The sequence below is a fragment of the Lutra lutra genome, chromosome 12 (assembly GCF_902655055.1).
Source record: "Lutra lutra chromosome 12, mLutLut1.2, whole genome shotgun sequence".
In the NCBI taxonomy this organism is placed as follows: Eukaryota; Metazoa; Chordata; class Mammalia; order Carnivora; family Mustelidae; genus Lutra; species Lutra lutra.
Genome location: NC_062289.1, coordinates 62,740,908 through 62,763,437, shown reverse-complemented (window position 1 = coordinate 62,763,437; position 22,530 = coordinate 62,740,908). Strand labels below are relative to the sequence as shown.

The 22,530-nt window shown below is 42.8% G+C and overlaps 1 protein-coding gene across 6 annotated transcripts in view; it reads right to left on the bottom strand.

Moving 5' to 3' along the window:
- The window catches only part of LDLRAD4 (low density lipoprotein receptor class A domain containing 4), a 422,279-nt gene that overhangs the window by 229,239 nt on the left and 170,510 nt on the right, over positions 1 to 22,530 (bottom strand). The gene's annotated exons all lie outside the window — the stretch shown is intronic.

The window sequence follows — 22,530 nt, the reverse complement described above, 5'->3', positions numbered from 1 at the left end:
GGGTTGGCAAGAAATGCCAACACTTTTATAATTCTTGTTTTCCCCAATGATTTCATGTGCCAACTGTATTCTTTCATAGAAAGAAGATATAAAATGCCTTAGAAAAACTTACTAAGGGGCGCCTGGGTGGCTCAGTGGATTAAGCCGCTGCCTTCGGCTCAGGTCATGATCTCAGGGTCCTGGGATCGAGTCCCGCATCGGGCTCTCTGCTCAGCAGAGAGCCTGCTTCCCTCTCTCTCTCTCTCTCTCTCTGCCTGCCTCTCTGTCTACTTGTGATCTCTCTCTGTCAAATAAATAAATAAAATCTTTAAAAAAAAAAAAAGAAAGAAAAACTTACTAAGTAATACAAGTTATGCAGCAACCACAATGGACACTGGACAGCCAGTAAATTTTATTGACTGACTAAATGATTGACTAGAATTCCCTGATTTCTAAAGATGTAATTTCTGTACTCAAGCAGAGGCTCTATCTCTTTTCCCAAATCACATTCCACCATGCTGTTTTCTATAAAAGATACTGTTCTGGGAAAATTACAAACACCTGGTCACAGAACTGATCACCCCGGAAATAGGGTTAAAAAGGAAAATGCAGTTTACAAACTTGACACACGTTTAAAATATACAGTGATACAAAATCCTGCAGAAGCATTTACTCTGTCCAAATTTTCTATTAGTTTAAACACAAAATGGCTGGAATCTATGAACAATCAACCAATTGCATTTCAGCGATACAGTATATAGTTACAATTGTTTTCCTGACCGGCACTGAAACTCTTTCTTAGGGAATTCCTTATTTTATGCCCTGTGGGAAGTGGAGCACCTTCACAACAGAAAAGGCAAATACAAATAAACCCTTGGGTTCCAGACTCACTAGCAGCCAGGGTACAGTGATGTGACCTTAGTTCCCAGAACCGAATGTACCCTCCTGGTCTTGACCTGGAACTAGTGGTATAAGAAAGAAAGTTCAAGAAGAGTCCATCCTGCTGGTTTGTGTTGCTTGAATACTGTCACATATGTCACCTGCACCACGTGTAAGAAGAAAGAAGCAGCACTTCCAGTATCTCAAAGAGAAAAACCAGTTAGTCTTCCTTTGATTAGCTCAGTTCATAGATGATAAATAAAAATTTAGGAGACTGCTGAGAGTAATCAGCCATATAATCACATGCAAATAGGTACATTAAGTGCTCAGTTCACTTCTCCATTTATTGAGCACCTACTAGCTACTAGGTTGCTAGTCTACACACTAGAGCTTAAGTGAGACAAAATCCGTGCCCTTAAAGAACTCATAATCTAGCCATGGAAATTGGTACACAGATCATTTTCTCGCAACCATAATTACTTAATAAGCTATGTCTGTCTGCCCTGTTAAAATGGAGGCCCATAAAGTCAGGAACCCTGTCTGTGCTTTTACTGCTGTCTCTCTAGTTCCTCAAGTATCCAGCCCATAACAGGCAATCAGTATCAGATGAATAAATGAGTACACGAATGAATTAATTTAGTTCACTTAAATAGAAACACCATGCTAAACGTTACACTAAAGAACTATGGAGTCCCGTAAACCAGGATAGAGTTTACAGAGGAAACACTTGGTGACCTGAGTTCCGAAAATGAATGCGAACTTCTCAGAGAGAGAGAAGAAAGGTGCGGCTGCTGGAGAGGAAACAACAAGCAGATGCTGACGGTAAAGGATAAGCTGTGCTCTGCAGAAAAGCAGTCAGTTGGTGTGACAAGGCCAGTGTGGAACATCTCCACAGGGAAGAGGCAAACAGTGCAGTGACCGAGGTCAAGTCGTGTCACTCAGCTGACTGCTGCGAAGAAGTTAGGGAGCTACCCTGAGCCAACACCAACTTAAGAATTCAGTGTAGACTTCTGGGTTGAGTCTTATAAGGCTGATTTCAACAAAAAACAACAGTAACTGAAATAGCTGCTCTTTTATATGAAGCCATGGTGACTACTGGAGGTTACTGCCGAAGTAGTAACATGTGAGTTTCCAGCAAAAGCTTTGGTCACACATTTATTGAATACGTACTGTGGCAAAACTGTGAGATACTGGGACTACAAAAGATGATTCTCCTCATTAAGAATCGATGTAAATTTGCTTATAATTGCCACCGTGCACAGTGGCCATGTGCCTCAGAGACCTCCAACAGCAAGGGGAAGCTGCTGTGCTCAAGATCCAGCCTTGGAACAACAACAAATCCACCCTCTTGTTTGTTTTTAATCTCTGCTTCCCTCTAGCAAAAAATCATCACCAAAATCAAGCTATCCTTTTAGAAACAGAGCTTTCAGTCTCCCATAAAATGGGTTATCCACTGTATGAATTTTTTAAAAATATTTTATTTATTTATTTAACAGAGCGAAACAGTGAGAGAGGGATCATAAGCAGGGGGAGTGGGAGAGGGAGAAGCAAGCTTTCCGCTGAGCAGGGAGCCCAATATGGGGCTCGATCCCAGGACCCAGGGATCACAACCAAGCCGAAGGCTAACACTTAATGACTGTGCCACCCAGGCACCCCATGGTATGAATTTTTTTAGGCATCCCACCTCTTTGGTCTCACCTCATCTTCTGTTTAGGTTAATCACAAGGCAAATCTGAAGAAGGAAAAAACTTCCAGACACTGTATTTTAAATTCCAGTGTAAACTATTATCTGTAATTCTGAACTCCGTATAGGCTATGCTTCCACCCACTAAGGCAGATGATCAAGCAAGACAATAAACATCAGCAAAGTGGTATGTTCACTTAAAGGGTATAAATATCCATAATGATTTTTTTAACTTCTTACTTTGAGATAATTTTAGACTTACAGAAGAGATGCAAAATAGTTCAGAGTTCCTGTATACCTTTAACCCCACTTCCTTAGTGTTATAATTTGACAACTATAGGACATTTACCAAAACTAAGAAAGTAACACAGGTATAATAAGTTAACTACAGATGTTTTTCAGATTTCACCAGTTTTCCTCATTCCTGTCCTTTTTCTCTTCCAGGATCTAATATAGGAGCCCAGGTTTCATTTCCTTGTCTCATCTCCTTAGTCTCCTCCATCTGTGATGGGTCCTCAATCTTTCCATGTCTTGCAGGGCCTTGACACTTTTGAAAAGTATTGGTCAGGTCTTTGGTAGAATGTTCTTTGACTTGGGTTTGTGTCATGTCTTACCATGATTAGAGTAAGAGTACGCCTACAGGGAAGAAAATCACAGAGGCGAACCTCCCCTCTCACAGCATCCTATCCAGGGATACAGAATGAGAATATGTTTATTACTGCTGACATTAACCTTGAGTGTTTGATGTCTGCCAGTGTTCTCTAACTGTAAAGTTATTATTTTCACTTCGTAATTATAAATATTTATCTGGGGGGGAGATACTTTCAGAGTATTCAAATATCCTGTTTCTCCTTAACTTTTACCAACTAATTTCAGCACCTATTACCTACAGCAATTATTATTACGGTATCCTAATAAGGAATGCCTATTTTCCTCATATTGTCTACATGTAATAACAGGAATTATTCCAAAAGGAAGAGTTGTCCCTTCTCTTCCATCCCATAATACTTTTTATTCTTATGAACTATTTCTAATGCCTGTTATGCTGAAAAAATAAAAAAATTTAAAAAAATGAACTATTTCTAATGCAAGAATTAATCTAGGGGATGCTCCTCTTGCAATATGTAATGCAAAACATGCATATAATTCTAGTACAAAATGAGGAAGGAAATATAGGTTGCAGATAGAGTTCAAAGAATGTAAGTTCCACATAAGAGATAATAGGTTAATAGTTCCACCTATTAGTAGCTTAAAGTCTTCCTATATGTACCAGAAATAAATAAGATGCAAGGTTATTTAATAATCCATAGCCAAGATAACCACAAATAGTATGGTGCAGAATTATCGACAGTCAAGGACAGAACCCCTAGAGGGCAATTAAAAGCATTTTACACAGTATCCCCAGGGGGACCTCATACAGCTTTCCCTTTGCTGGGGAGTGGAGGCAACAGCTTCCCCCTCTTGGGCTCTACCCAATCACTCACTACCAGGAGGCATGTCTTGCTCACATTAGGAAGGTGGCCCAGTTACTTCCCTGGTGAGAGGAAATGGTGTAATTATTTCATGTAACACAGATAAAGCTAGAAACAGGCAGAATCGAGCTCATCAAGAGCAAACCTATTTGGAGGGTCAGGGTGATTGCAAGACACTATTTTATATCAATAAGAAAAAAAAGAAAGCACAAGCAATTTTAAGATGGGATCATATCCCATTGTTGGAGATGTTGCAGTGGGGTGGGGAAGGGTAATACACTTCAGACTGACTACGTACTTAGGGTTTCTTCAATACTTCTCATGTTACTAAAAATGCCTTCCTGGCACCATTTTAATGGCTGTGTGTTGTCACATACACGGCCAAAGTACCTCCAGAGAAGTTCACTTATTTACTCAATATTTATTGAGCACCTACTTTGTCCTATGTGCTGGAAGTGGACCAATTAGTACCTTAGAGCTTCAGGGATTTGGGGAAACAAACAAAAGGAAGAAAAAAAACCCCACATAAATATATCATTAGAAATTATGGTAAGGGGTATGACAGAAAGTTCTGTGAGGCACAAACAGGCAGCCCACTTCTGTCAACACCCATGGGACACTTTTTGGACAGTGGCTGGCTGCATTCTTATCATTTGGCCAGGAGGTGGTTCTCTGAGCTCTGAATAACCATCTCCACTAATGGGGGTCAAAACCCTGGACACAGAGCTCAGGCACAGTTCCCCTTCAGGCAAACTTGGCACAGATTGGAAGAGTCAGGTAATGTATTAAAGTGACCATGGGAGACACCTTCTCTTGCTCATCTTGCCATCTAATGACAGAGTTAATGTAATCCCCCGGCACTGCAGCCCTATAAACACGGGGCAGAAATCATTCAAGGTGTTACACCACTCTCAACCCACTGTTACAATGAAGGGAAAAGGGCATCTTCCTATAAGCCAGATCATTTGTAGGCCTCTGATAAGAAATGAAATCAAAGAACCTGTATCATCACAGCTTGACCTTTATGAGTAAAGCACCCCAAGTCAAGCAGGTGACGTCAAGGAGTGATGAACAAGAATATGTGTGTTTGAGACAATCATGAGAAAAATCTACCAGGTTCTTCTCTCTCTCTCTCCCTTATTCTCAGATTATCCAAAACACTGCCAAGAAAAAAACAATCAGAAAAAAAAAAATCTTAAAATCCATACCACCATGACCTTGTTTATTATTCTGTTCCACAGTAGGTCAGACCATATTAAATTTATGGGACATATGAAAGGGCAGAGGCCAACAGTCCCGGCCTTAAATTGCCATTAATAAACAGTCATTTTATTTTACTGCTGAATCAGTGTCTGAGCTCCAAAGGTCCAGGACTCAAGTCCACCTTAAACTGCCACACCACCCAATCCTTAGCAGCCTGACAATCACCTTTCACCTCACAGACAGCAGACCTCTGGAGGACATACAATTCACCCTGTGAGCATGCGGAGGCCCATGGCCATCTAGCCTGCTCTGTGTCCTTTTCCCCAAGGACCTGCCGGGACTGCTATGCTGAGGTCCCACGGGCAAGCAGAGGCAATATGCTGCCAGGTAAAATTCAGCCCTGGGGCCATAAGAAACTGTGTGCTATGCACCTGGCTCTGTGTTCCAGCCCATCAGGTCCCGGGATCTGCCCCAGCCCCGCTCCAATTTCCCCTTGCAGAGGCAAGCAGAATAATTCAGCATGAACAAAAATTCTGGAGCAGATAGTTTTAGCAATAACAGGGAAGCATATCCCGCAGGAAGCATAATTATCATGTGCTCCATGACATGGATGGGACAAAGAGGACAAAGCATCCCCCTTAATATAGAATCTTGACTTGGTCCTACATGATGCCAAAGTCTTCATCTTCTCTGTAACAAAAACAACAATAACAAAAGCCTAGGAAGCATGACTCAAGTCACTTCCTAATAAAGAGAGAGCCACAGCTTCTTGTTCACAGATCACTGTCATTTCAGAAAGCCAAGTAACTTACAAAAACCAGCCCTCAGTACCTCAGCACTGCTTTCCCAACTGGGACACCTTAGTCTTACCAGCTGGAAGTTGCCGAGGTCACTTGGAGTTGGAAATTGGCCAGGTGTTATCAGTCAGGAAGGCTGGTGAGTAAGAATCCAGGGCAGATCTGTCTAGAAGTCATGTGCACACCACTCTGATGAGGGGCAGCTGTCATGGTGTGTGGCTCTGTTAAGCCACAGAATGAAATATGCTGCAAAACTAGAGGTGAGCGTATCAGTCTCCATCAAGACATGGGATACTGATGTGTTGGGGGAGGCATAGTAAGAATCTTCACAAAAACTTTACTCCGTCTAAAAAAAAAAAGAAATTAGGCAGGAACCATCTGCCTTAGAGGAAAAGGTCCTGGAGTGCTTGGTGCTCACGCGTACCTGCAGCATCATCACATACCCTCCAAGTCAGTGAAGGGCAGACAGCCCATGCATGTCCAAACAAGTCAACAGTAAAAATTCTGAATGGTGAAAATGCTCACACATCCACATACCAACATTTCAACTTTTTTTTTTTTCATTCAAAATAACTCTTGTACCCATGGTACTGACATCTGAGAAAAAAGACGGGAGGCAGAGATCAAATTATTGTGATGTTGTCTTTGACAACCGACCACCTCGTTAGTTTATAGCTTCCATTCTCAACATGGTACTTTAGGAAGATTGCATACCCTAGTTAAGGCGATGGGCTTGGGTACAAGTTCCAAGCTGTGTGTGCTGCATTGTGTCTGTACGCCATGGCTTTTTGTGTATAAAGTGGGTTTAATACCTACTTCTGAAAGTTGCTGTGAAGATTAAACAAGATGCTAGATGTAACCTCCTTACTACAGCATCTGACCCATGGTTCATATATAATAAAATGGCAGCTAATAATATTGTATTTCGTATTATCATTAATAATTATTACCACCTGTTCATCAAAAAACAAATTTGAAGCTATCGTTAAGACAAAAAAGCCATTTCCCCAGGGGGGTCACACCGCATCAGGGAACAGCAGCAGTATAGTCGTCATGAAAGAGGGGCCCTAAGGGCTGCTATGTCACATCTACTTTTAGATCAATACATCTTCACTAGGTTTCTCTCGCACTACTTCTTTTTCATCACTTATATAACCTACATATTAGATCTCTTATTTCTGTTCTTTGCATGTGTTTCTGAAAGGTCACAGATGACTGATATGGATATTAAAATATATTTTTATATATAAAAAAAATATATAAATATATATAATTTGTCCTAAATTTGTATAATTTTTAAAAATATATATATATAAATATATATAATTTGTCCTAAATTTGTATAATTTATTAAAAAAATCTAAAACATAAATTTAAAATAACTACAAAAAATATGACTTTGGGAGAAAATCTTGCTTCACAACAGTTCCCATGAAAAGAATTAGAGGAGTTTCCATGTTCAGTAACTCAGCATATCTCTCACTTCACATCGTGACAATGCACCATGCCTACCTAGCACAGAGGATACTTGCCGCAGGCAGGCCATGCCAGGGTGGGAAGGCTGCCAGAGAGCAATCTAATCTCAGGCTGTGTTTGAAAGCATATAGCCCAAGTTGAGGTCACATCTCACTGCACGCTATGCTTTCACACATCTGGATTTGGGCGTATCATGTGTACCTGTGGACACAAGCTTTACAGGGGACTAGAAACAGAACACAGAGCAAAGGGACACCAAAGCCCCAATAGGAAAGTGTGGTTTGTGACACAGTGCACACCCCTGAATGGAGGGGTCATGGTCAGGATGTAAAACCACCCATCAGGGATGCTCAAGAAAGGATTCCAGCCTCTAAGGCACCTGTCAGCCCTACAGGACATTAATCAAGAAACGGCAGAATTTGAAATCATTTGGCCTTTTAGTAAAATATACTTAAAAGGAGAAGTAAAAGTCATTTCCCAAGGCACATCAACCATGGGATAGGGGCAGGACTGTGATACTGTGATTTATAATAAGAAATACTAGTTTGGGGCACCTGGGTGACTGGGTGGGTTAAGCCTCTGCCTTCAGCTCAGGTCCTGATCTCAGGGTCCTGGGATCTCTCTGCTCAGCGGGGAGTCTGCTTCCCTCTCTCTCTCTGCCTGCCTCTCTATTTGTGATCTCTCTGTCAAATAAATAAATAAAATCTTAAAAAAAAATAAAGAGAGAAATACATAGTTGATCTTGGTCCCTGTGTTTGGCACAGAGCTCCTAAAACTCTTGGAATTTCCTAAGTGATAAGAGATTAAGACGTCTTTTGTTATTCACAACAAGCCCCTTTCAACCACACCTGAGTTTAAGTTAATGACTTTTGGAAACCACTAAAAACGGAAGGGGGGGGCTGATTGCCAGGGGTAGCCAGTTGCATGATTAAGCGGGTGGAGCTTTCAGCCCCACCTCTCAATCTTTGGGGAAAGGAGAGGGGCTTTACTCGCCAACGATTTCATCAATCATGTCTACGCAATGAAGCCTCCAAAAAACCCAAAAGGACAGGGTCTGGAGAGCTTCCAGAATGGTGAACACAGGGAGGTGCTGGGAGAGTGGCACCCCGGAGAGTATGGGCGCTCCACCCCTTCCCGCATACCTTGCCCTTCTCATCTCTAACATCTGGCTGTTCCTGAGTTCTGTCTTTTAAAACAAACTAGTAATCTAATAAGTAACATGTTTCTCTGAGTTCTGTGAGCTGTTCTGGCAAATTAATGGAATCTAGGAGGGGGGTCACAGGAATCTCTAATTTATAGCCAGTCAAAAAACCTGACTTGCCACTGGCCTCTGATGCAGGAGGTCATGTAGGACTGAGCCCTTACCCTGTGGGATCTAGCGCTGACTCCAGGTAGAGTGTCAGAATTGCATTAAATTGTAGGGTTGTCCAGCTGGTGTCACAGAGCTGCTTGGTATGGGAAAATTCCACCCAGAGGTGTGGGTGTTATGTGTAGAAAAGGAAAACGGAAGAGATTTTTGCTCTATAAGGACAAAAAAATAGCAAACAAACCAGAGCTGTCTCTAGCCTGGTGGGCGCAGGGTGCCTGAAGACCTTGCTCTCTTTCACCCAAATATTCTCTTTCTTATCCTTGCCATTCCCACCATCCTGGGATTTACACACAACAGAAAAAGCCTGCTGTTAAGGCCACAGATTCCCACACCCTCTCTTTTAAAGTAACATAGATGAGGCCCAATTTGAATTCTGTTTGTTTACACTCTGGGCCCTATATAGACAGGGTCCTAGGAGATTTCTATGGTAAAATTTTCTGGCAGTAAGACCCTCCCCCCACCCAGAAAAGACAACGAAATTAGGTCAGGATGTAGATGTACAGAATCATCAAATCACAGTTCACCATCAGAAGGGGGTTTCAGAGATCATTTTAATTCCTGATTTCACACAGAAATTAGGGCCCATAGAGGTTAAGTAACTACCATGGGTCACACAACTATGTAATGGGAAGAACCGCCTACATTCACCTTGCTGTCATTCGTTTCCAAAGCCAACAGTGAGAGTTTTAGTATCCATTCTCAAATGGACTCTTTTTCAATAATCATGATATTATAAAGTAACAATATTAAACTATACTGGATGTGTACAACCAAAGGTTTTTTACCACAGAAGTAAGAGTCATTATTGACCCATTATTTATTAAACATTTTGAATTTTACCTAAAAAAAAAAAAAAGGAGAATCTGGAAGTACAGATAAGTACAAGTAAGTAAAAATTCTATCTAATGCTATCATAAGTAGCCATCATTAACATTTTGGTGTATATCGAAATATACCGTCTGCTCCTTGAGTATAAAAAAAAGATCATCTTCATATTATTTTATGACCTACTTTTTTCACTTAAAAATATAAGCATCTCTCTAGGACATAAAATGTTCTTCTCAAAAATCCTTTGTAATAGCTTTGTAATAGCTACGCAGTACTTCATTATAAGGATATACCATTATTATTTAACCATGTGTTATTCTGGGACTGGTTCATCATGGTATTTTAATATTGTTATCTTTCTAAATTTTGATTGTGTCAGCCAAGGACTGAGCAATTCCTTCTAGTCTCCTGTCACTTGGAAATTTGATAAGCACACTTTTTATTGCCTTCACCCAAGTTCTTGACAAAATCTTTGAGATGCAACCATTTGACAGGTCCCCCCTGGCATTCATCGACATTCTTCAGGATCATCAATTAGGAATTCGAATTATAAGAAAAAAAAGGAATTCAAATTATGGGGAGAGTCACCCAATCATCACAAATATTTGGTGTCTCATTTATTCAATATATGTTTACTCACTTCTGTCTATAAACAGCACTCACCTAGAAGCTATAAAAATGTCTGCAGAGTGTTAGGAATACTTATATAAGTTAGAACTTTTATAACTCTCGTTTACAAAAATGCACCTAGAGTTGACATCCTAAAAGTTACAGTGTTTTTCCCTTTTTTAAAATCTAAGAGACTTTAAAACTTTTCACAAGTTTCTTTTGAGAAAAAAAAAAAAAATCCCCACAATAGCAAAAACATGTTTTGGAAACACGTCAGGATTATAAAAATTATTCAAGTTACTGGAGATTTAAAAAAAAAAAAATCTCACAATTCAAAATTTAGCTATTGGGCAACTCTATCATTGCTAAGCAATGAGTTTCTGAAAATGGGATGTCTATAATGAAAGTATAAATTCAGATCACAGTAGCACGGTCCCATAACAAGAGCAGCAGCTTTGGTTTTAAAGAAAGGGCAGTAGGCTGTGCCTGACTTCTTCGAACAAACAAGGAAACTCATGTAGTTACGAGCAAAGAGGAACCAAGAGCTGCAAGCCTCAAGAGAAGAGTTGGAAGAGAAGGACAAAGGATATTTTTGGTGCATATCTTTTTAAAAGGCGGTATTTAATGCTGAAAATATCATGAAAAGTGCATCAGATGTTCTCATTTTAAGTGAGAAGAGACAAAGTATGGCAAGATTAAAAAGTGATTTGGCAAAGTGCCATTGGTACTGATTCCCATCACTATTTTACTATGTACTTGCCCCGCTTAAGGACAAACCACCGTTGGAAACTGTGCTTAAGAAGTCCAGAAATCTAAGGAAAATAAAGTCCAGCATAAACTGGTGATGATATTACCTGCTAGAGGGTGGCATTTTGAAAGGATGCATAATGAAAAATAGCTTTGTGTCGGCGGAGGAGAGCCCAGTTTAGAAAACAAGAACCAGGGCTGAAAGCGGATCCCATTCTCTGCATGTCTGGCCCCAAATGACCACAGTCTTGCGTCTGAGGGGGCCAAAATGGGGGTGCTAAGATGCAAAATGTCTGCCATTTCTTTCACAACCCTCAGCCTCTGCTGGAAAGAAACACAGGCTCTCCCCAGACCTGAGGAGCTCATTCTATGGGGCACATTTTCTCCCACCACACTTGCTGTTCTATTTCCCACTTCTCCGTGACCACAATAAGAATTTGCTCTGTCACCTGACCTGCAGTTGTTTCTCTCACACTTGTATCAACACGTCTTAGCCGTGTGCTTAGGAAGTGCCAAGAAGTAAAGAAAGCGAAGTCCAAGAACTGACCTTGAGTATAAGAGGACTCTCCTAGTGGACCGTGTTGGGGAGATAGACAAGTTTTAAAAAGCAGTGATTCAAAATAAGACATAATGTACTAAATATATAGCAAACAGTGCTAGCTAAAATTTACAGATACTCACCCAGATTCTCCCTCCCTTTAGAGAGAACAGTGAGAATCAAAACAAATTCAAACAAAGCACAGGGACCACCCATCTGCCCAGCCCTTTCCAGGGCATGTGACCCTCCAAACAACCATCTTGCCGATCATCAAACACCAACGTTGTTGTGAATTCAAGCCCTCTGCCCTTGCTGGGCCCTCTGCCCAGAACTCTTGCTGCATCTCCACATGTTCTCTCCCTTCCTTTCTTTCCTTAGAGAGGCCTTCCCTGATCATCCTATCAGCCACAGTCATTCCCTCTCACCGTCTTGTTTTCTTCCCCACTTTATTTTCTTTTTCTTTTTTATTTTTCCTTTTTGATTTTTTTAAAATTTCTTTAATTTAAATTCAATTAATTGACGTGTGATGTATTATTAGTTTCAGAGGTAGGGGTCAGGGATTCATCAGTCTTATATAATACCCAGTGCTCATTACGTCAGGTGCAATGTGTTTGTTTACTTCTATATTATTTGTCTCCTGGCTGATTTGTAAATTCCTTGAATGCAGGGTCTATCTCTGTCTTGTTCATCCCTATAACTCCAGCACCTACTACAGTTCCTAGTATACAGCAAGTGCTCAATAAATTTGTGCCAAATGAATAAATCTAAGAGGAGGCCTCAGGTTGTGGACCTATAAATAAACCATACCCATTTCCTCAATCATCCTTAAGGCAAAAATAAGGCCTCCTCCTGGTCAGGGTTTTTAAAGGATGTAAGAGAGAAGAAAGACTTGCTGCCACACATGTGCTCTCAATCCTGATCAACTTGTAAAAATACATGTGAACACAGCTGGGTTTGTTGTTACCCTGGTTCATTTCCAGCCATGGACTCCCACCATAAATACTCTTTTCACCATCTTAAAGGGTCTCCATCCCTGTTGCCATATTTAAGAGTTTTGTCTGCTCACCTGTGAATTGAGCTACACAAATAGAGAGACTTGCCTGGTGCCAGCCAGTCTGGGCTCCACGCGGAGAGCTGAGTACCAAGTCTGAGCTTCCTGAGGGATGCAGCCCTACCCTCAACCCCCTGGACTTTGACCCAACTCCAAATTCCTGCTGGAAATGGAAATTTCTTAAGGCTCCCAGGATCTTAAAGGGACACAGAGAGACACATAAAACACCCTTATGGCACTTTTTAAATATTTGAAATAAAATCTCCGAGTCTCGTATGCTTCCCTCTTTTTTCCCACACAAAAAAATATCTGTACCAATACATATGACATGGGCATGCGGTCCTGAAGAAGCCTGCCATTCAAGTAAACTATAGAGTGTTTTTATTGAATGAAATGTTCTTTTGTTTTCTAAGTCCTTTCCTCCTTATATTCCCAGTACCTAGCCCAGTATCTGGCATAAAATTCAATGAAACTGAATAAGACAACTATTGCTGACTGGCTCTCCAGGCCCAGGAGTGCTCTTCACATCTAGCAAGACATAAAGGAGGAAGATTAACAAAAAAGATACAGAATTTAAACCGTTTAGCAATATGTATGTTTAAATTACATTCCTGCCCTATTATAAGATATAGCAAAAAATCTGTATTTAAATGACAAAATATATAGTAAAGATTTACACTGTACAGTGAATGCACTGGGAACAACAAGTCACAGGGGAATATTAAGTTGAAATTACAAGGGGTATCCAAGAATTGGAGACTTGTTTTCTTGTTGTTGTTTGACAAATGAACTAGGAAAGCATACAACCACATGAGTTTGACCCATTAATTCCAATGCTGTTCCGATCACTCAAAACCCTTTGGGATGGCCCTTCTGGAAACATCCTCAGACCTCATGGGCAAACATGATGCCCACGTATGGGCCTGCTGGCGGTAGGCTGAAGTGTGCAGAGGCAGGAAAAATTCATCTAGGGACTAAGTTGTGTAAATGAGGTGAGCCTATGCCTAACAATTGCTTGTTGCCATAGAGCCGTACCAGCATAAACTCACATATTTCCCCAACAACCCTCTTAAGTATATACTAGTACCATTATTCTCATGTAATAGATGAGGAAAGGAAGACACAGAGAGATTAATTTACTCACCCAGTACCACAAAGGCGGCTATGGCAGAGCCGGGATTTGACCCCAAGTAGTCTGAATCACAGACCACATGTGCTTAGGCACACGGCAGTTCTGTATATCACTACTGCAAAAGATATACAGTGTCTTAAGACGACTGTTACTTAGAACAACACTGATTTGGATGACAAAGTTTTAGACACCTCTGGGAAAAAGGGTATGAATGAGGATGAATCTATTATGGTCAGAATGTGGGTGAAAATAGCTCTTTCCTTCATAGGAGTCCAGTAAGTTCTTAGAATGAGACCCCCTTAAAAGGTGGTCATGAATCTAGCCACGATGTCCATTGGTGGGCTTTACATCCTCATCTTATGAGAGTTAACAGGACCCATCTTATAGATAGATAAGACACACCAAACAGCCAAAACAATCTGGAGAAAGAAGAATAAGCTAGAAGCATTATGCACCCTGATTTCAAACTGTATTAGAAAGCTTTAGTAATTAATACATATGGTATTGATATAAAAACAGATACATAGATCAATGGGGAGTCTAGAATATAAATAGAATAGGGAGTCTAGAAATAAACACAAGCACCGTCAATTAAGATACAATATTAGGGGCGCCTGGGTGGCTCAGTGGGTTAAAGCCTCTGCCTTCTGCTCAGGTCATGATCTCAGGATCCTGGGATGGAGCCTGCATCCGGCTCTCTGCTCAGCAGGGAGCCTGCTTCCCCCCCCCACCCCCCAGCCTCTCTGCCTACTTGTGCCGTCTGTCAAATAAATAAATAAATAAATAAATAAATCTTTTTTAAAAAGATACAACATTAATATGGTCAATTAATATACAACGAAGGAGCCAAGAATATACAATGGGGGAAAAGACAATTTCTATAACAGTGTTGAGAAAACCAGACATCCACTTGCCAAAAACTGAAACCGGACCACTATCTTACACCATGAACAAAAAATAAATGGATTCAAAATGAATTCAAGACTTGAATGTAAGACCTGAAACCATAAAACTATAAGAAAACATAGGCAGGAATCTCCTTGACATAGGTCTTGGTGATGATTTTTTTTTTTTTAACATGATGCCAGAGTTAAAGCAACAAAAGCAAAAATAAACAAGTGGAACTATACCAAACTAAAAAGTTTCTGTACAGCAAAGGAAATCATCAGCAAAATGAAAAGGTAACCTACTGAATGGTAAAAAGTATTTGTAAATCATATATCTGCAGAGGGGCTGACATCCAAAATATATATGGAACTCATACAACTCCATAGCAAAAGAATAAACAATCCTCTAAAAATGGACTGAAGATCTGAACATTTTTCCAAAGACTTACGGATGGAAAATACACATAACAAAGATGGTCTCCATGATCAATCACCAAACAATTGCAAATAAAAGCCCCAATGAGACATCACCTCCCCCTGTTAGAACAGCTATTATCAAAAAGATAAAAATAACAATTGTTGGTGAGGATGTGAGGAAAAGGATCTCTGATGCATTGTTGGTGGGAATGTAAATTGGTGCAGTCACTATGGGAATCCGAACGAAGGTCCCTCAAAAAATTAAAAACAGAACTACCAGTACGACCCAGCAATTCCATGTCTGCGTATTTATGCGAAGAAAACAAAAACACTGCTTTGAAAAGCTCCCCACATCATGCTCACTGCAGCATTATTTACAACAAGGAAGATACGGAAACAACCTGCATGTCCACCGATGGGTAAATAGATAAAGAAATTGTAAAACACACATACATACACACGAAATTAGCCATAAAGAAGACTGAAACCTGCCATTTGTGGCAACACAAATGGACCTCAGGGGTGTCATGCTAAGTGAAATAAGTCAGAAAAAGACAAACACTGTATGATCTCTCTTACATGTGGAATCTTAAAACCAAAACCCAAAACCCCACACGTTCATAGATATAGAGAACAGACTTGTGGTTGTCAGAAGGTGGGGGTGAAATGGGTGAACTCTTGATTTAAAAAAAAAAAAAAAAGATTTATTTTCTCGTGGGGCATCTGGGTGGTTCAATTGGTTAAGAGTCTGCCTTCGGCTCAGGTCATGATCCCGGGGTCCTGGGATCCAGACCTGCTTCGGGTTCCCTGCTCAGCAGGAAGTCTGCTTCTTCCTCCCTCCTGCTCCTGCCCCCCACCCTTTCTCTTTGTCTCAAATAAATAAATAATCTTAAAAAAAAAAAACACTTAAAAAATATTTATTCTTTGAGAGAGAAAGCACACATTTAACCAACTGAACTACCTAGGCATGTTGATGTGGGTTTTTTGTTTTGTTTTGTTTTGTTTAGTTTAAATAAAAAGAAGGAAAAAGTCACCTAGTTCAACTTCTTCACTTTTACAACAAATAAATTGCTCGGAGATGTTAACTGACTTTCAAAGTATTTTATATATTGTGGGGGAAAGAGATAGGGGGAGAATTAACATAAATGCTGCCTACAAGCATTATACGATTTCTCAGTAAGGGCCGTGATGAAGAGAAGCAGGAGAAAGAAGGTGTTGCCTTTGGGCTCTGCTAATTTGGTCCTATAGAGACGTCCACTTCTACCACTTCTAGGTGGGTGCGGTCTACCCTTGACGTTCCTGACTCAGACTTTCCTTCTCTTTTTTACTCTCCTTTCCTTCCGTAACCATTCATTTCACTATTTATCTATCTTCGTCTTTTCTTAAATTCCCTTTATTTCAGAGTCTGACATGTTGCACTGATGGAGATCATTTAACAAGATGAGGTTCAAGCTGGGGTCGGTGTGCTAGAAGAGTTGGACAGTTTCTGGTACAATGATGACTCTACCCTGTGCCACATTCTCCTGCCATCATTTCTATGTTAGGAAACACAATAATGTTTTTCATAACAAACCTTTTCATCTGCCTAGTTCATTATCCCCTTTGTAGCTAAATGATCTACATACGTATTTAAATGTTCAAAGTTTTATGAGAAAAAAAAATCATGGGAAGCTTGATGATACACATATCAGTATTTTTTTTTTTAGCTTTAAGTAACACAACCAAACTCTCGCTAACTAAAGCATAAAAGCGAGGAAGCAAAGTGAATACATTTATTGGAAGGCCGCTGAGCAGCACTGCTGACTAACCAGGCCTAGGAAAGCCAGGAAGCTGAGCACCGAGGAGATACATATTGTGGGAATTCCTGTGTTGACTATGTTAGGAGCTGCCATCTATCTAATGAGTCCATTCTATCTGCCCCCAGCGGAAGCTCCTAGAAGAGGGAACCTGATCATTTTGGCTTAGCTTGTCTCTGGAGTCCTGTGACTAAAAGCTCACTAGAGTCGAGTAGGGGGCCAGAAAAGCTCCCACAAAGGCATGGATGCTGGGAAGGAAACAGAAACAAAAGAAGTCTCCACATCATTATTGGCTATACGACACGCACACATGCCTTTCTGTCCACAAACACCTTTGAAATTATTTCAAATATAATGCAAAAATTTCTTTAAAAAGACACTAATCAAGAAACTCCTCCCCCACCCACCCCACGCTGTCTGAACTTCATACCCCAGGGTGTCACGTTACTGAATTCCCACTAATGACAGCACAAAATCCTCTATTAAAATGCAATCACCCCTAGCAAGGCCCTTTCAACCTCAAACTAGACTCTATGAGGGTAAGAGGAGTAGAGCCCAGTGAGGAGGGCAGGAACGAAGCAGCAGAGCTGGCCCAGTTCCTCTCTCTAGACACGAATGGACTGATATATTATTTCCAGCAAGTGTGGCCACATGGAGACTATCCTTATCTATTCTGAGCCAAGAGGTGGACTTTGGGGGCCCCCCAGAACTCAGATCCAGGTAATGTGAGACTTTTGCGAAGAGAACCCGAGTAACCCTCCAAGGAAGTAGATGACGAGGGTGGGGGTTGAATGGTGGGGCCCAGAAACAAGGCACACACATGAGTTTACAGAGGTAACCCTCTGCTAACTTTAAGGTCTAGCCAAGGGTAGACTAGGCAGGCATAACACCCAGGGCACCTATACCAAGTTCCTTCTCCTGTGCCAGCCCTTACTGCAGTCTGCCAAAAGAGCTCCCAGACCTTCAGTTGGATGTCGGGGAGTATTAGTTCTACTTCTGGAATCTTTAGTTACTCCCAGAATATCTTAAAGTCTAGATCCTTCTTCTCTCTCTGAACCAGAAACAGGCTTTATTTCCATTCCACAATCACCTTGTTCCCCCACGAATCCTTCTCTGGGCCCAGGAGGAAAGGAAGAGGACACTGTCTGGTCCCAAAGTACTCTCCTGAGCACGAGGACCCTGCACTTGGCCTCGCGGCCTCCCCTTACTCTTCCATCCGGCCACCCCAGTGAGCTGGGATTTGTTTTCCCACTACACTGTCTCTTTTAATCTAACACATATTTTTCTGGTAGCTTGTTTTCTGTAGCTGCCTTGACCCACCTCTCCCTTTAGCCCTTTCTCCCTTCTCCAAACTTCTTCATACACAGCTGTTCATACTCCCTGATTCTGCTTCCTCACCACCCATCTATACATCCACCCCTGACCCCCCAGGCCACATCTTGACACCGTCCCCAAAATGGCCTAGTTGCATTGCCCCTTAACACTGAAATTCCACAGAGTCCTGAGCCTTTCTTCTCGAGCTATAACCGTCTCTCCATAACTGTGTTCCTTCCCTCTCTTGGCTTCAATTATTACCCCCCGGTAATGATGATGAAAAATAACCCGAGACACCTCCATGTAAAGACGCTGGAAATACAATGAAGCTGTGTGTGACCTGAGATAGAAGAACAACCTCTAATCCTGAAGCTCTTGAAGGCCTGGGTACCCATGGAGTAGACTCTTTTCAGAAAGGCCCAGTGACGGGCTCTACCTCTGAGATGTGAGTGGGCTTCGGGTTTGGTCAGGAAGCAGAAGACAAGAGGAAGCATGTAATACTGTGCAGTAATAGAACTGGAGTCTCTGGACAGGCTTTACTGCCTCTAGGAAATAGAACGTGGGGTTCTGAGGAGATGTGTGTGAGTACACACAGGGATACACAAGCCCCCATGAGAAAACTGGAGCCCCAGGGAGAACATAGGGGGTATAGCTTCGGCTCAAAGGAAAGTGTGCTCTGGGCCTTTGTCCACCATGGACTAGGCAGCCATGTCATATACAGGGTTTGTGGGTCCTACGGCCTGTCCCATGAGGGAAGCAGGTAAACCCCAGGGCAAAACATGTATGTAGGAAGTGGGAGAGACAGAGATGTACAGGGAAGGGCTCCATGAAGGAGGGAGGGGCTCTCTTTCTGAACAGGTAAGAGACCCGTAGGCAGGAAAGAAAGGGCAGGAGCAGGCTGCCCTGTGAGAGAATCATCTGTGAAGAATGTAACTTGTGTTTTTCTCTCAAATTCTGTCAACTGTCTTATTTGGCTTTGAAAGTTTTTCCCTTATCCTGAGCCCCTATTGACCATCTGCAGTCTTCGGTAAAGCGGGCCCCCTACAGTCTTGTGTCAGCGCTAGTGCAGAGTTCAGAGAGCAATGGAGAGCTGGCCTCAAACCCCCCACCCCTGCACCCGCCGAGATAACAGCTGGGCCACAGCGATGTTTCTGAGGGCAGCGGTGCAGCTCCGGGGAGGGGGTGGGGTGCTCAGCGTGGAGTGGGACAAAAAGGGAGGTGCTGGGGGCACAGAAGCAGTGTCGTTGAGCACAGAGAAAAAAGGGCTGTGAAACGAGCTCCTTTCCCCAAAAGTCTGGGGACACAGGTGTTTGCTGTGCCAACAGGGCCGACAGTACCATAATCTACAACTGCTGCTTCCCGAATCTCCTTATCCAGCCTCTGAATCATCTCTCACCTCACAACCCTTCTTCACATAGCCACTGCCACTGTCTCCACTGCCATGTAAACTCAAGCTCTGGCCGGAGAGAACCACCACCCAGGCTCTTCCCACTCATCTCTGGGCTGTCGCTCTTGCTGCCAAGTCTTCCTGGGACTCCCTCCTACCCCAGTCACCCCTCACGCGGCCAGGTCCTACTTCTGATCTCTGTTTCGAAGTCATTTCTTATTGAAAACTCTTCCCGGGTGCCCATGATGTGGGGCAGACGACACTACCACACAGCCAATGGGAACGGGTCTCCATGACGATCATGGTTCACGCCCTTGTCCAGGTCCCCTCTTGGGCTTTACGCCCCCTGGGGGCTCAGCTCCTGGCGTGCTCAGAACAGACCGGAAACTCAACAAGAACTGCAGAGGGAATGGATGAGTCTGGTTCCCACTGAGTGGAGCAGCCTCAAGAGCAGAGGCTTACCCAGCCATCATCTTCGGGGGCAGTGTTTCTTTAAAATGGATGAAGCAAGCTGATGCCACTTAATTCTTCCATCTATAATTCCTCTCTCAGCGGCGAGACTCTAATATTTTGGTAACTTCACTTGACAATCATTTCTTTTTAAGGAAGAAACGCAAAGTCTGCCAAGAAGGAAAGGAAAGGAGAGGAGAGAGAGAGGGAGAGGGGAAGGGGAAAGGGAGAGAGAAAGGGGAAAGGGGAGGAGAGGGAAGGAAAGGTGTGACTATGAGTCACAAGTTGGTTTGGGTCATTCTACTCATCTTTGCAAAACACCGAGTTGAGAGAATCCCACCTGAACTGTACAGTCAGAGGAAAAGCACATAATGGCTTTTAAAACAATGCAATCTTCAGCACGAAAATACCATTCCAGCAGCTAACTTCTGCCACTTGTTGTTGGCAGGCTCTTCTGCTTTTGGGTAAGAACTACACTGATGATATACAGATCTTCACTATTTCTTTTCCTGTTTTAACCAGTGCGACCCTCTTTCCACTCTCTGAGGGCTGACAGGGGTTCATAATCTCTCAGCCATACGTCTGACTCTAAGCAACAAGGAACAGGTTCTTTTTTTTTTTTTTAAAGATTTTATTTATTTATTTGACAGAGAGAAATCACAAGCAGGCAGAGAGGCAGGCAGAGAGAGAGGAGGAAGCAGGCTCCCTGCTGAGCAGAAAGCCCGATGCGGGGCTCGAACCCAGGACCTGGGATCATGACCTGAGCCGAAGGCAGCGGCTTAACCCACTGAGCCACCCAGGCGCCCCAAGGAACAGGTTCTTTATGCTCAAAGGAGAGTGTGTGCTTTTGAGATAAACAGAAAAAAAAAAAAAAAAAAGCTGGTGAGCCCTGCCCAGGCCGACAAGGGGGAAGGGGAAGACAAGAATACTCCCCCAGCTGAGCATTATCTCTGACCAAGCACAACTTCCTTGTGCCCGGCCTCCTTCGCCTCCACCCTCTTGGGGACAGTGCTGCCACAACAGCCCTGATGAAGTCACTCCTCAGCTAGAAACCTTCGAAGGCTCCTCACTCACCACCAGATAAACTCCAAACCCTCACTTGGACTGCCCGCCCCCTTCCTCACACTCCTGGTCACTAACCACTTGTGCCTGCACTAATTCCACCTCAATCGCCCTCTCCCTCCGCTCCGCCTGGACTCTCCCTCCCTGGGCTCTGGGCTCAGCCCGTTTTCCCTAAGCCCCCCCACAAGCCTACCTACTATGAACTCCCAGAGAGCCTCACCAGCAGTGCTCAGCACTCAGAACCTTCTACTTCACATTGTAGCGCTCCTGTCCATATGTAGTATCACCACAGAGGAAAGTGGGCTTTTAAACATTTTCCATATTATAGATGAGGATGGTTTCAGAGAAATAAAACATTTGTGAAGGTGCATAGGGGCCAGGTAGAAGAACCAGCCAGACCCAACGCTTGCATGCCCACCCTCTCTCTGTGTCCTGGTGTGGCCTCACCACTCCAAGACACCATCTTCTGGAGAGAACAAGACATCGGCACCAGTGAGTAACAAGACAGACAGGGAGAAGGTGCAATCCCAAGGTGGACAGGGGGCTCCAGCAGGGCACTGAGGGACCCCAAGGGAAGGAACAAAGAACAACAAGGATGAACTTTCCCCATATTGGTTTTTACTTGAGTTAGTCTAATATCTTCAGCCAACATATTAATATGTAACATTAGAAGACAGTCTGGGCCTAACAGCCCCACCCCAAACACAGGACAGTTGCTCAAAACTGGATAAAGAAACAAGAGAGGTATAGACTGTACAATTGGTCCTGTACTGTCGCTTCACACATCGCAAACCCACAGAAGGGTAGGACAGGGACAAATTAAATGCCAAATCCATCCATAATCCACTCACCCCATTTTGGCCTAAAGGTCCCAGTACCTCAACCACCTAAACATTGTCAGTACTATTCACATGCAGCCACACGGCTAGGCTGACGTTTTACTTGCCCCCTTGCTCATGTCCACCCTCTGTGAATATGCCACAGACACATGAAATAAAGACCACAAGCAGACACAGAGGAGGCCTGGCTCCAGCAGGAGAAGCCTCATCCCAGACAACCTGTCTCTGAGGCCAGACCTGTCTCCAGTCAAGGCCTTGGCAGGCTCCAGGGGACTTCCTGGCACAGCTCCAAGGGCTTCCAGCACAGCAAGGAGGCCATGGAGGAAAACAGGCAACCTGGTCCAGCATTGCCACTTAAGGTTCTCTCTTAGCTCTCGGTCGTGTGGGCTGAGGTCACAACTACTGTTTTACAGGGGAAAAAAAGCTGGGGTCCAGGTTAAGTAACTTGCCCAGATCTCACCCCAAACAAATGGTAGGACTCAGACTAAAATTCAGATCTTACGAGTCTAAGCCCATCTTCTCCTATCCTTACTTGCATCCTTAGCACACAGAATTGACCCTGTGTATCAAGGATGATCTATACGCTTACAAGAGATATTCTCCAGAATCTTCAC